The following is a 13,882-nucleotide window of genomic DNA, read 5'->3' as shown; positions in this document are numbered from 1 at the left end:
TTCGAAACGAGATACTCCATCCGTTCACTTTTGTAAGTCGTTTCAAACAACTTAAAATGAACTGTTTTGCACATTGTCTGAAATGTCTTCAAGGTCTTATAAAAGTGAACAGAGGCAGTACTATAAATTAATTAATGAGGAGTTATTTGGAAAAAATCAAAACGGTACCCACGCTAACATGGATTAGAGTGTGTCTCACATAATTAGTTATTTGAATTAGAGTGTGTGTCTGTTGGGGAACGTAGCAGAATTTAAAATTTTCTACGCATCACCAAGATCAATCTATGGAGTTATCTAGCAACGAGGGAAAGGGGAGTGCATCTACATACCCTTGTAGATCGCGAGCGGGAGCGTTCAAGAGAACGAGGTTGATGGAGTCGTACTCATCGTGATCCAAATCACCGATGACCGAGCGCCGAACGGATGGCACCTCCGACTTCAACACACATACGGTTGGGAAGACGTCTCCTCCTTCTTGATCCAGCAAGGGGGAAGGATAGGTTGATGGAGATCCAGCAGCACGACGGCGTGGTGGTGGAAGCAACGGTGATCTCGGCAGGGCTTCGCCAAGCTCGGCAAGAGGGAGAGGTGTCACGGGAGGGAGAGGGAGGCGCCAGGGGCTAGGTTGCGCAGCCCTCCCTCCCTCCTTCTTTATATAGGGGTCCAGGGGGCGCCGGCCCCTCTAGATCCCATCTAGATGGGGGGGTGGCGGCCAAGGGGGGTGGCTTGCCCCCCAAGCCAAGTGGGGCGCTCCCCACCCCTAGGGTTTCCAACCCTAGGCGCAGGGGGAGGCCCAAGGGGGGGCGCACCAGCCCACCAAGGGCTGGTTCCCTTCCCCACTTCAGCCCATGGGGCCCTCCTGGATAGGTGGTCCCACCCGGTGGACCCCCGGGACCCTTCCGGTGGTCCCGGTACAATACCGGTGACCCCTGAAACTCTCCCGATGGCCGAAACTGGACTTCCTATATATAATTCTTCACCTCTGGGCCATTCCGGAACTCCTCGTGATGTCCGAGATCTCATCCGGAACTCCGAACAACTTTCGGGTTACCGCATACTAATATCTCAACAACCCTAGCGTCACCGAACCTTAAGTGTGTAGACCCTACGGGTTCGGGAGACAAGCAGACATGACAGAGATGACTCTCTGATCAATAACCAACAGCGGGATCTGGATACCCATGTTGTCGAGGCTTCAATCAATCCCGTATAAAATTCCCTTTGTCAATCAGTACGTTACTCGCCCGAGACTCGATCGTCGGTATCCCAATACCTCGTTCAATCTCGTTACCGGCAAGTCACTTTACTCGTACCGTAATGCATGATCCCGTGATCAACCACTTGGTCACATTGAGCTCATTATGATGATGCATTACCGAGTGGTACCAGAGATACCTCTCCGTCATACGGAGTGACAAATCCGAGTCTCGATTCGTGCCAACCCAACAGACACTTTCGGAGATACCCGTAGTGCACCTTTATAGTCACCCAGTTACGTTGTGACGTTTGGCACACCCAAAGCACTCCTACGGTATCCGGGAGTTGCACAATCTCATGGTCTAAGGAAATGATACTTGACATTCGGAAAAGCTCTAGCAAACGAACTACACGATCTTTGAGCTATGCTTAGGATTGGGTCTTGTCCATCACATCATTCTCCTAATGATGTGATCCCATTATCAATGACATCTAATGTCCATAGTCAGGAAACCATGACTATCTTTTGATCAACGAGATAGTCAACTAGAGGCTCACTAGGGACGTGTTGTGGTCTATGTATTCACACATGTATTACGATTTCCGGATAACACAATTATAGCATGAACAATAGACAATTATCATGAACAAGGAAATATAATAATAACCATTTTATTATTGTTTCTAGGGCATATTTCCAACAGTCTCCCACTTGCACTGGAGTCAATAATCTAGTTACATTGTGATGAATCGAACACCCATAGAGTTCTGGTGTTGATCATGTTTTGCTCTAGGGAGAGGTTTAGTCAATGGATCTGCTACATTCAGGTCCATATGTACTTTACAAATATCTATGTCTCCATTTTGAACACTTTCACAAATGGAGTTGAAGCGAGGTTTGATATGCCTGGTCTTCCTGTGAAACCTGGGCTCCTTGGCAAGGGCAATAGCTCCAGTGTTGTCATAGACGAGAGTCATCGGGCCCGACGCATTGGTTATGACTCCTAGGTTGGTAATGAACTCCTTCACCCAGATTGCTTCTTGTGCTGCCTCCGAGGCTACCATGTACTCCGCTTCACATGTAGATCCCGCCACAACGCTTTGCTTGCAACTGCACCAGCTTACTGCCCCACCATTCAAAATATACATGTATCCGGTTTGTGACTTAGAGTCATCTAGATCTGTGTCGAAGCTAGCATTGACGTAACCCTTTACGACGAGCTCTTCGTCACCTCCATAAATGAGAAACATATCCTTAGTCCTCTTCAGGTACTTCAGGATATTCTTGACCACTGTCCAGTGTTCCATGCCGGGATTACTTTGGTACCTTCCTACCAAACTTACGGCAAGGTTTACATCAGGTCTGGTACACAGCATGGCATACAAAATAGACCCTATGGCCGAGGCATAGGGGACGACACTCATCTTTTCTCTATCTTCTGCCGTGGTCGGGCATTGAGCCGTGCTCAATTGCATACCTTGCAATACAGGCAAGAACCCCTTCTTGGACAGATCCATATTGAACTTCTTCAATATCTTGTCAAGGTACGTACTTTGTGAAAGACCAATGAGGCATCTCGATCTATCTCTATAGATTTTGATGCCTAATATATAAGCAGCTTCTCCAAGGTCCTTCATTGAAAAACACTTGTTCAAGTACGCATTTATGCTTTCCAAGAATTCTATATCATTTCCCATCAATAGTATGTCATCCACATATAATATGAGAAATGCTACAGAGCTCCCACTCACTTTCTTGTAAACACAGGCTTCTCCATAAGTCTGTGTAAACCCAAACGCTTTGATCATCTCATCAAATCGAATGTTCCAACTCCGAGATGCTTGCACCAGCCCATAGATTGAGCGTTGGAGCTTGCACACCTTGTTAGCATTCTTAGGATCGACAAAACCTTCCGGCTGCATCATATACAATTCTCCCTTAAGAAAGCTGTTAAGGAATGCCGTTTTGACGTCCATTTGCCATATCTCATAATCATAGAATGCGGCAATTGCTAACATGATTCGGACGGACTTCAGCTTCGCTACGGGTGAGAAAGTCTCATCATAGTCAACCCCTTGAACTTCTCGATAACCCTTAGCGACGAGTCAAGCCTTGTAGATGGTCTCATTACCATCTGCGTCTGTCTTCTTTTTAAAGATCCATTTATTTTCTATGGCTCGCCGATCATCGGGCAAGTCAGTCAAAGTCCATACTTCGTTTTCATACATGGATCCTATCTCGGATTTCATGGTTTCTAGCCATTTGTCGGAATCTGGGCCCGCCATCGCTTCCTCATAGTTCGAAGATTCACCGTTGTCTAACAACATGATTTCCAAGACAGGATTGCCGTACCACTCTGGTGCGGAACGTGTCCTTGTGGACCTACGAAGTTCAGTAGCAACTTGATCTGAAGTTTCATGATCATCATCATTAACTTCCTCTCTAGTCAGTGCAGGCACCTCAGGAACATTTTCCTGAGTTGTGCCACTTTCCGGTTCAAGAGGTAATACTTCATCAAGTTCTATTTTCCTCCCACTTACTTCTTTCGAGAGAAACTCTTTCTCTAGAAAGGATCCATTCTTGGCAACAAAGATCTTGCCTTCGGATCTGAGGTAGAAGGTATACCCAATAGTTTCTTTAGGGTATCCTATGAAGATGCATTTTTCCGATTTGGGTTCGAGCTTTTTAGGTTGAAGTTTCTTGACATATGCATCGCATCCCCAAACTTTTAGAAATGATAGCATAGGTTTCTTCCCAAACCATAATTCATACGGTGTCGTCTCAACGGATTTCGATGGAGCCCTATTTAAAGTGAATGCGGCAGTCTCTAAAGCATAGCCCCAAAATGACAGTGGTAGATCGGTAAGAGACATCATAGATCACACCATATCCAATAGAGTGCTATTACGACGTTCGGACACACCATTACGCTGAGGTGTTCCAGGCGGCGTGAGTTGTGAAACTATTCCACATTTCCTGATGTGCGTGCCAAATTCGTGACTCAAGTATTCTCCCCCACGATCTGATCGCAAGAACTTGATTTTCCTGTCATGTTGATTCTCAAGCTCACTCTAAAATTCCTTGAACTTTTCAAAGGTCTCAGACTTGTGTTTCATTAAGTAGACATACCCATATCTACTCAAGTCATCAGTGAGGGTGAGAACATAACGATAGCCACCGCGAGCCTCAACACTCATTGGACCGCACACATCAGTATGTATGATTTCCAATAAGTTGGTTGCTCGCTCCATTGTTCCTGAGAATGGAGTCTTGGTCATTTTACCCATGAGGCATGGTTCGCACGTGTGAAATGATTCGTAATCAAGAGACTCCAAAAGTCCATCCGCATGGAGCTTCTTCATGCGTTTGACACCTATGTGACCAAGGCGGCAGTGCCACAAGTATGTGGGACTATCATTATCAACCTTACATCTTTTGGTATTCACACTATGAATATGTGTAACATTACGCTCGAGATTCATTAAGAATAAGCCATTCACCAGCGGAGCATGACCATAAAACATATCTCTCATATAAATAGAACAACCATTATTCTCGGATTTAAATGAGTAGCCATCTCGAATTAAACGAGATCCTGATACAATGTTCATGCTCAAAGATGGCACTAAATAACAATTATTGAGGTTTAAAACTAATCACGTAGGTAAATGTAGAGGTAGCGTGCCGACGGCGATCACATCAACCTTGGAACCATTCCCGACGCGCATCGTCACCTCGTCCTTTGCCAGTCTCCGCTTATTCCGCAGCTCCTGCTTGGAGTTACAAATGCGAGCAACCGCACCGGTATCAAATACCCAGTAGCTACTACGAGTACTGGTAAGGTACACATCAATTACATGTATATCACATATACCTTTAGTGTTGCCGGCCTTCTTGTCCGCTAAGTATTTGGGGCAGTTCCGCTTCCAGTGACCACTTCCCTTGCAAGAAAAACACTCAGTCTCGGGCTTGGGTCCATTCTTTGACTTCTTCCCGGCAGCTTGCTTACCGGGCACGGCAACTCCCTTGCCTTCTTTCTTGAAGTTCTTTTTACCCTTGCCTTTCTTGAACTTAGTGGTTTTATTCACTATCAACACTTGATGTTCCTTTTTGATTTCCACCTCCGCTGATTTCAGCATTGAATATACCTCAGGAATGGTCTTTTCCATCCCCTGCATATTGAAGTTCATCACAAAGCTCTTGTAGCTCGGTGGAAGCGACTGAAGGATTCTGTCAATGACCGCGTCATCTGGGAGATTAACTACCAGCTGAGTCAAGAAGTTATGCAACCCAGACATTTTGAGTATGTGCTCACTTACAGAACTATTTTCCTCCATCTTACAACTGAAGAACTTGTCAGAGACTTCATATCTCTCGACCCGGGCATGAGCTTGGAAAACCATTTTCAGCTCTTCGAACATCTCATATGCTCCGTGTCTCTCAAAACACTTTTGGAGCCCCGGTTCTAAGCTGTAAAGCATGCCGCACTAAACGAGGGAGTAATCATCAGCACGTGACTGCCAAGCGTTCATAATGTCTTGGTTCTCTGGGATGGGTGCGTCACCTAGCGGTGCTTCTAGGACATAATCTTTCTTGGCAGCTATGAGGATGATCCTCAGGTTCTGGACCCAGTCCGTATAGTTGCTGCCATCATCTTTCAGCTTGGTTTTCTCTAGGAACACGTTGAAGTTGAGGGCAACATTAGCGTGGGCCATTTGATCTACAAGACATAGTGTAAAGATTTTAGACTAAGTTCATGATAATTAAGTTCATCTAATCAAATTATTCAATAAACTCCCACTCATATAGACATCCCTCTAGTCATCTAAGTGAAACATGATCCGAGTCAACTAGGCCGTGTCCGATCATCACGTGAGACGGACTAGTCAACATCGGTGAACATCTTCATGTTGATCGTATCTTCTATACGACTCATGCTCGACCTTTCAGTCTTCTGTGTTCCGAGGCCATATCTGTACATGCTAGGCTCGTCAAGTCAACCTAAGTGTATTGTGTGTGTAAATCTGTCTTACACCCGTTGTATTCGAATGTTAGAATCTATCACACCCGATCATCACGTGGTGCTTCGAAACAACGAACCTTCGCAACGGTGCATAGTTAGGGGGAACACTTTCTTGAAATTATTACGAGGGATCATCTTATTTAAGCTATCGTCGTACAAAGCAAATAAGATGTAAAACATGATAAACATCACATGCAATCAAATAGTGACATGATATGGCCAATATCATTTTGCTCCTTATGATCTCCATCTTCGGGTCGCCATGATCATCGTCGTCACCGGCATGACACCATGATCTCCATCATCATGATCTCCATCATCATGTCTTCATGAAGTTGTCTCGTCATCTATCACTTCTACTACTATGGCTAACGGTTTAGTAATAAAGTAAAGTAATTACATGATGTTATATGTTGACACGCAGGACAAAAATAAATTAAGACAACTCCTATGGCTCCTGCCGGTTGTCATACTCATCGACATGCAAGTCGTGATTCCTATTACAAGAACATGATCAATCTCATACATCACATATATCATTCATCACATCCTTTTGGCCATATCACATCACACGGCACATGCTACAAAAACAAGTTAGACGTCCTCTAATTGTTGTTGCAAGTTTTTACGTGGCTGCTATAGGTTTCTTAGCAAGAACGTTTCTTACCTGCGCCAAAACCACAACGTGATATGCCAATTTCTATACCATTCATAAGGACCCTTTTCATCGAATCCGATCCGACTAAAGTGGGAGAGACAGACACCCGCTAGCCACCTTATGCAACTAGTGCATGTCAGTCGGTGGAACCAGTCACTCGTAAGCGTACAAGTAAGGTCGGTCTGGGCCGCTTCATCCCACGATGCCGCCGAATCAAGATAAGACTAGTAACGGCAAGTAAATTGACAATATCGATGCCCACAGCTGCTTTGTGTTCTACTTGTGCATAGAACTACGCATAGACCTAGCTCATGATGCCACTGTTGGGGAACGTAGCAGAATTTAAAATTTTCTACGCATCACCAAGATCAATCTATGGAGTTATCTAGCAACGAGGGAAAGGGGAGTGCATCTACATACCCTTGTAGATCACGAGCGGAAGTGTTCAAGAGAACGGGGTTGATGGAGTCGTACTCGTCGTGACCCAAATCACCGATGACCGAGCGCCGAACAGACGGCACCTCCATGTTCAACACACGTACGGTTGGGAAGACGTCTCCTCCTTCTTGATCCAGCAAGGAGGAAGGAGAGGTTCATGGAGATCCAGCAGCACGACGGCGTGGTGGTGGAAGCAACGATGATCTCGGCAGGGCTTCGCCAAGCTCAGCGAGAGGGAGAGGTGTCACGGGAGGGAAAGGGAGGCGCCAGGGGCTAGGTTGCGCAACCCTCCCTCCCCCTTCTTTATATAGGGGTCCAGGGCCAAGCCAAGTGGGGCACCCCCCACCCCTAGGGTTTCCAACCCTAGGCGCAGGGGGAGGCCCAAGGGGGGCGCACCAACCCACCAGGGGCTGGTTCACTTCCCCACTTCAGCCCATGGGGCCCTCCGGGATAGGTGGTCCCACCCGGTGGACCCCCGGGACCCTTCCGGTGGTCCCGATACAATACCGGTGACCCCCTAAACTTTCCCGATGGCCGAAACTGGACTTCCTATATATAATTCTTCACCTCCGGACCATTCCGGAACTCCTCGTGATGTCCGGCATCTCATCCGGGACTCCGAACAACTTTCGGGTTACTGCATACTAATATCTCAACAACCCTAGCGTCACCGAACCTTAAGTGTGTAGACCCTACGGGTTCGGGAGACACGCAGACATGACCGAGACGACTCTCCGGTCAATAACCAATAGCGGTGTCTGGATACCCATGTTGGCTCCCACATGCTCCTCCATGATCTCATCGGATGAACCATGATGTCGAGGATTCAATCAATCCCGTATACAATTACCTTTGTCAATCGGTACGTTACTCGCCCGAGATTCGATCGTCGGTATCCCAATACCTCGTTCAATCTCGTTACCGGCAAGTCAATTTACTCCTACCATAATGCATGATCCCGTGATCAACCACTTGGTCACATTGAGCTCATTATGATGATGCATTACCGAGTGGGCCCAGAGATACCTCTCCGTCATACGGAGTGACAAATCCCAGTCTCGATTCGTGCCAACCCAACAGACACTTTCGGAGATACCCGTAGTGCACCTTTATAGTCACCCAGTTACGTTGTGACGTTTGGCACACCCAAAGCACTCCTACGGTATCCGGGAGTTGCACAATCTCATGGTCTAAGGAAATGATACTTGACATCCGGAAAAGCTCTAGCAAACGAACTACACGATCTTTGAGCTATGCTTAGGATTGGGTCTTGTCCATCACATCATTCTCCTAATGATGTGATCCCGTTATCAATGACATCTAATGTGCATAGTCAGGAAACCATGACTATCTTTTGATCAACGAGCTAGTCAAAACTAGAGGCTCACTAGGGACGTGTTGTGGTCTATGTATTCACACATGTATTATGATTTCCGAGTAACACAATTATAGCATGAACAATAGACAATTATCATGAACAAGGAAATATAATAATGACAATTTTATTATTGCCTCTAGGGCATATTTCCAACAGTGTCACATAGTTAGTTATTTGAATTAGAGTGTGTGTCACGTAGCGATCTCCAATTCTAACGTGGATTTCGCATTTCACTGTATCCACGCTACTTTTTTTAATACAAATGCATATGTATATGATGAACACCATGGTAGTGAAAAAACTTTTGGATGGATTCAAACATATGACCTACAAAATAGCACAACAAACGATATATCACCATGTTTGAGCCCAATTCTACCTATTCACATTGTATACTCTCTCACGCACATCGTCTATCTAGGTCACTCTCTCCAACCCGTCTCACTCTTTCGATCGCACGGCGACCCTATGTGATCAGTTGACCTTGCTTCCTCCCATGCACAAAATATATCTACACGTCTTCACTTACTAATGGGTTCCATGTGTGCTCTCTCTCTCTCCTCCCCTTCTGTGTTTAGACGCACGGGCAAACAGGAAGAACTCGCGGGCGATGTTGCCGTTGACCATATCTGGACGCATTCACAAGTCACGGCACCAGTTTCACGTACTAGCAGCACTAGTCAGTCTGTACGTGCAATGCACGTTAATTTGGATGAATATTAAGTGCATGCGGATATTAACTACTAGGATATTATTTGCGTGTTGTCATGTGATTAGCACTATTTTTTGCATGAAATTAACTGCATGCTAAACGTGTTGAGCGCTCGACATTGAAGCAGTCTAGGTCGTTGGATGACAAGGAATACATGTGGCTTGATGACGTTTTATATTTAATTTGATACGGCTCTAGCAGAACATTCAATCGATCAAACCATACATTTCGTTCAGTCTAACTCCGACTTTAAATTATACGACGATCGATATAAAATATACGGAAATGACAAACATTTGGATTTTAAGCATGGCAATCCAAACCTTTTTCATGGCAAATTTAGATTACGCGGCGGCGGCGGGGGCGTCTCGCGGTGGGAAGCGGCTCCTCTGCCATGCTTTGTGTGTCGTCGGGCCACTGACCGACGGCGACGGCGGCATCTTGCGCCGTTGTTGGCATACTCCTATACGTTGGCCTAGCTTCAAGGAAGGCCAAAATGTTCTAGACTTCGGAGCGAGTCGACTGGCGGGAGGAGGCGACTGGCATTGCTGCAAGAAAGCGGTCGACATCGACCATCCATGCCGCTGAGAGGGGCACTAGCACCCGCGCGGGGACAGGCGCTGTCAATGGCACGACGGAGACATTCGTGCACACGGGCACTGGCACGGGCGCGCATGTCAGTACACGCGTAGGTGCTGGCGCTGGCAGGTGCACGGGCACCAGCACGGGTGTGCGCGTCAGTGCACGCGTAGGTGCATGCGCTGGCAGGTGCACGGGTGCGTGAAAGTCGGCGGGCTCCTCGTGGAACCCCGTGGGATCAAGCTCGGCGACAATGTACGGCTCCCAGCCCATCAATGCCACGGGGATGGGCGCTGGCGCAGTCGGGGCGACGGGAGCCGGAACGGGAGCGGGGACAGGCGCGGCGTCTTCCCGCAAGGCCAGTTCAAGCTCGTCCCAAAGCGCCTTATGTTCTTGAGACTCCGGCTGGGTGTCTTCCTCAGGAAACTGGAACACTAAGGGCAGACCATCGTGATGCGGCATGGCGTACGTTTAGGTCAGGCTAGTTAGAGGTAGACGACAGGAGAATCGGAGAGGAAGAGAGAGGATTGTAGCGATACTCCCTCCTTTCCGGTTTATAAGGCTCAATTCAAAAATCTCACCAACCAAGGTAGATGGTGAGTGGTGGAATACTTTTTGTAGTTTGCAAAAGCACCAAATTAATGCTCTTGTTTTTCTCAAAAATATGTTTACCAATGCATTAATTGCAATGCATGCATGCATAAATTACATGCATTGGTCAATTTTCTCTTAATACTTGCATGCAATGATTTAATTTACCTTGGAATCTGAACATGTGATGGGAAACAACAAAATTGAGCCTTATAAAATGGAAAAACTAATATTTTGAGATAAGCCCTATAAACCGGAAAGGAGGGAGTACCGGGTAGTGCGGGGTTGATTTTAATCTGCGGCACCGACGACATTAAAAGTGGGAGCTGTTGGGACGATGGTGGGCGGCAGAGCCTGGTCAAAGGGCTCGCCTGCACAGCGGTCTGCTCGCACACCTCCCTAACAGCCGGCGCAGCGGTCTGCTCGCACGCCTCCCATCGACTCACACGCTTGCTCAGACGGCACCTGTCGATTGCCGATGAGAAGCGGGGACTCGTGGCGGCACGTAAACGCCCACGGTTTCAATAGTGAAAGCGTTCGCCTTAATGTGACAGGTCTTTCTTCCAAAATACCTTGGCTCTTCATTTGTGCAACTTGTCATAAGCAGCTTGTCTCAAATTGAATAAAAAACTTATGAAGTAATATTTGTGCCATATCACATGACCATGCTTAGTTTCAAGAATTTATGCTCACTTTTGGATTTTCAGAAATTTAAGATCCAGGATTCAAAACAATATCATAATCTGCATCATGCAATAAATTTTCAAGCTGTACATCTATCCTGTTGTATTTCTTAAGAAAGGATTTGGTCAAACATTTTGCTTAGTTAGACTTCAGACAAGTTATATATGCATAGTAAAAGGATAATCCCTCCGTACCAGTGCATTGCCTGACATATCAACTCAAGTACTAGGCACGAACAAACAGGCTCAATTCCGTGCTCATCCTAGTGTAGTAGTAGTAGTAGTAGTACTAGGCAATGCAGTTGACGGGTGACCTTGACGAGCGGCGACCGAGGGAATTGAACCGTGCTCGGCATGGTAGGTAACGTTGTCTAGTTACTAAAGCATCCCTCCGTTGTTCATCGGTAGTCATTATGGACCGGGGACATGAGGGGAATTTCCTAGGGCTGGAATTCTGGCCGCTGGATATTTTGACTTGAAACGCTGAGGCTCGACTGGTTGTGGTAATGGGGTTGCCTAATGTGCGTACCACGCACACCACCGAAGGACACGAGCCCGCTTTTTTTAGGATCAACACGAGCCAAGGTCTGGCTGGTACGCCGTTGGGTCCTACCATTCGAGAATACGAAAGGAACCTTTTAAATTGCTGAACGAATCTATGTGTATTACAATACCCATATTTTCCTTGCAAATACTAATCTCAATGTGGTAATTGATTTATGACGAGTTGTTCAATTAGAGTGAGTTTGTGATATAGTGATCTCAACGTGGATTTCACATTTCATGGTATCCCTAGTAAGTTTCCCAATGCAAATTCAAATTTAAAAGATGAAAAACATGGAGGTGAGAAAATATTGTATGTATCAAGCATATGACCACACACACACACACAGAGACACACACGCACGAACACAACAACAATCCAATAAGTATAGTGCATCTATTTTCCAAACCATGCATGTATGACACGAATTCAAAAATACTCCTTCTATTCCTAAATATTAGTCTTTTAGAGAGTTCAACAAGTGACTACATACGGAGCAAAATGAGTGAATCTAGACTCTAAAATATGTCTATATACATCCGTATGTGCCAGTCCATTTGAAGCCTCTAAAAAGACTAATATTTGGGAACGAAGGGAGTAAAATGTAAGACATCCATGGTCCTCAGTTCAATATTTAAAATGAACATGAAACTGAAACATGAATATTGAGTCTATTACTACAGTACATGCAAATGTTCTGTTTAGGCGGAGCTATGATTGTTGGGGGTCAACCCCTCGACCTTAGATAAAATTGTGGAGCTTTGTTTAGGGTTTTTTAGATTATATTTGTCCCCACCCTCCCAGCCACCGATTGGTTGTGCACCCCCACCCCTCCTCCCCGGGAGAATATCATGTGCCCCAATACCTTAGATGCTATATGGCGATACGAGTTACTTGGAGCTTGTAGATCTAAGATATAGCAGCTCACATGATGTGTCTTAATATTTCTGCAGGAAACCTTGATGAGTTTGAGAATTGCGCACAATTTGTACAAAAACTACTTAGATGCCCTTTGATCCCACATCCAACGACCTCGAAGCTCGTATCACCTTAGCATCTAAGATGAAGGAGGACATCATATTCTCCTGTATGTAAGAATATCATGTGCTACCACACCTTAGATGCTTTGGTGATACAAGCTCTTCGGAGGCGTTGGATTTGTGACCCAACACCTCCTCGATGGTTCGAATGGTTTTTTTGCAGAAAAGCCCCAAAAGAGTTCGGCCACTGCTTACAAGCACAAACACTGCTCAGATGCCATTGGATCTCAGATCAAACGACCTCCAAGCTCGTATCACCATAGCATCCAAGCTGCGATAGCATCTTATGTTTTCTCGCATGGGAGAGTATGAGGTGCTCCCGCACCGTAGATTCTATGGTGATACGAGTTCACTGAGATCTAACAGCCCACAATAGGAGGTTTGAATGTTTTTGCAATATATGGCTGATAGAGTTTGCGAAATGCGTAGAAAGTACAAGTACTACGCATGTGCCATCTGATCACTGATCATACGACCTAGATGCTCATATCACCGCAGAGGGTAATTAAGCTACAGGGAGCACCTAATATGAGCACCGGGGAGCCGTTGGATCAAAGATGCAGCGGCACACACGAGGCCTGAATGTTTTATTTGCAAAAAAAACCTTTAGAGACTTTGGAAATTGCGCATAATTATAAAGACTACTCCCAAGCCATTGGATCTCACTTCCAACGGTGTAAAAACTCGTATCACCATAGTATCTAAGCTGCGGGGTGGATGTGATATCCTATGCCGCTGTCATTTTTGTTCGTAAACTTGCAAAATACGTGTAACTCGTGCCGTTACTTGTCTAAAAGCGCGAAGTGTTTGTTCAAAAAAACCATCCTACACTGAAATATCGGAACAACACACGGGGGTCCCACTTGTCATTAATCAAATTTGGACCTAAAACTAACAAATCTGAAAGACGAGATTCGAACTGGCAACCTGGACTACAAAGTGAAAGTCGATAGCCTGAAAAAACAAACGGTTGTTGGCTTTGTCCCATAACTTGATTTTATTTATACAGTACTTTCGTTGAGTAGAGTAGAGGGAGTG

The sequence above is a fragment of the Triticum aestivum genome, chromosome 5A (genome assembly GCF_018294505.1).
Source record: "Triticum aestivum cultivar Chinese Spring chromosome 5A, IWGSC CS RefSeq v2.1, whole genome shotgun sequence".
In the NCBI taxonomy this organism is placed as follows: Eukaryota; Viridiplantae; Streptophyta; class Magnoliopsida; order Poales; family Poaceae; genus Triticum; species Triticum aestivum.
Note: the sequence above shows the minus strand (reverse complement) of the source record.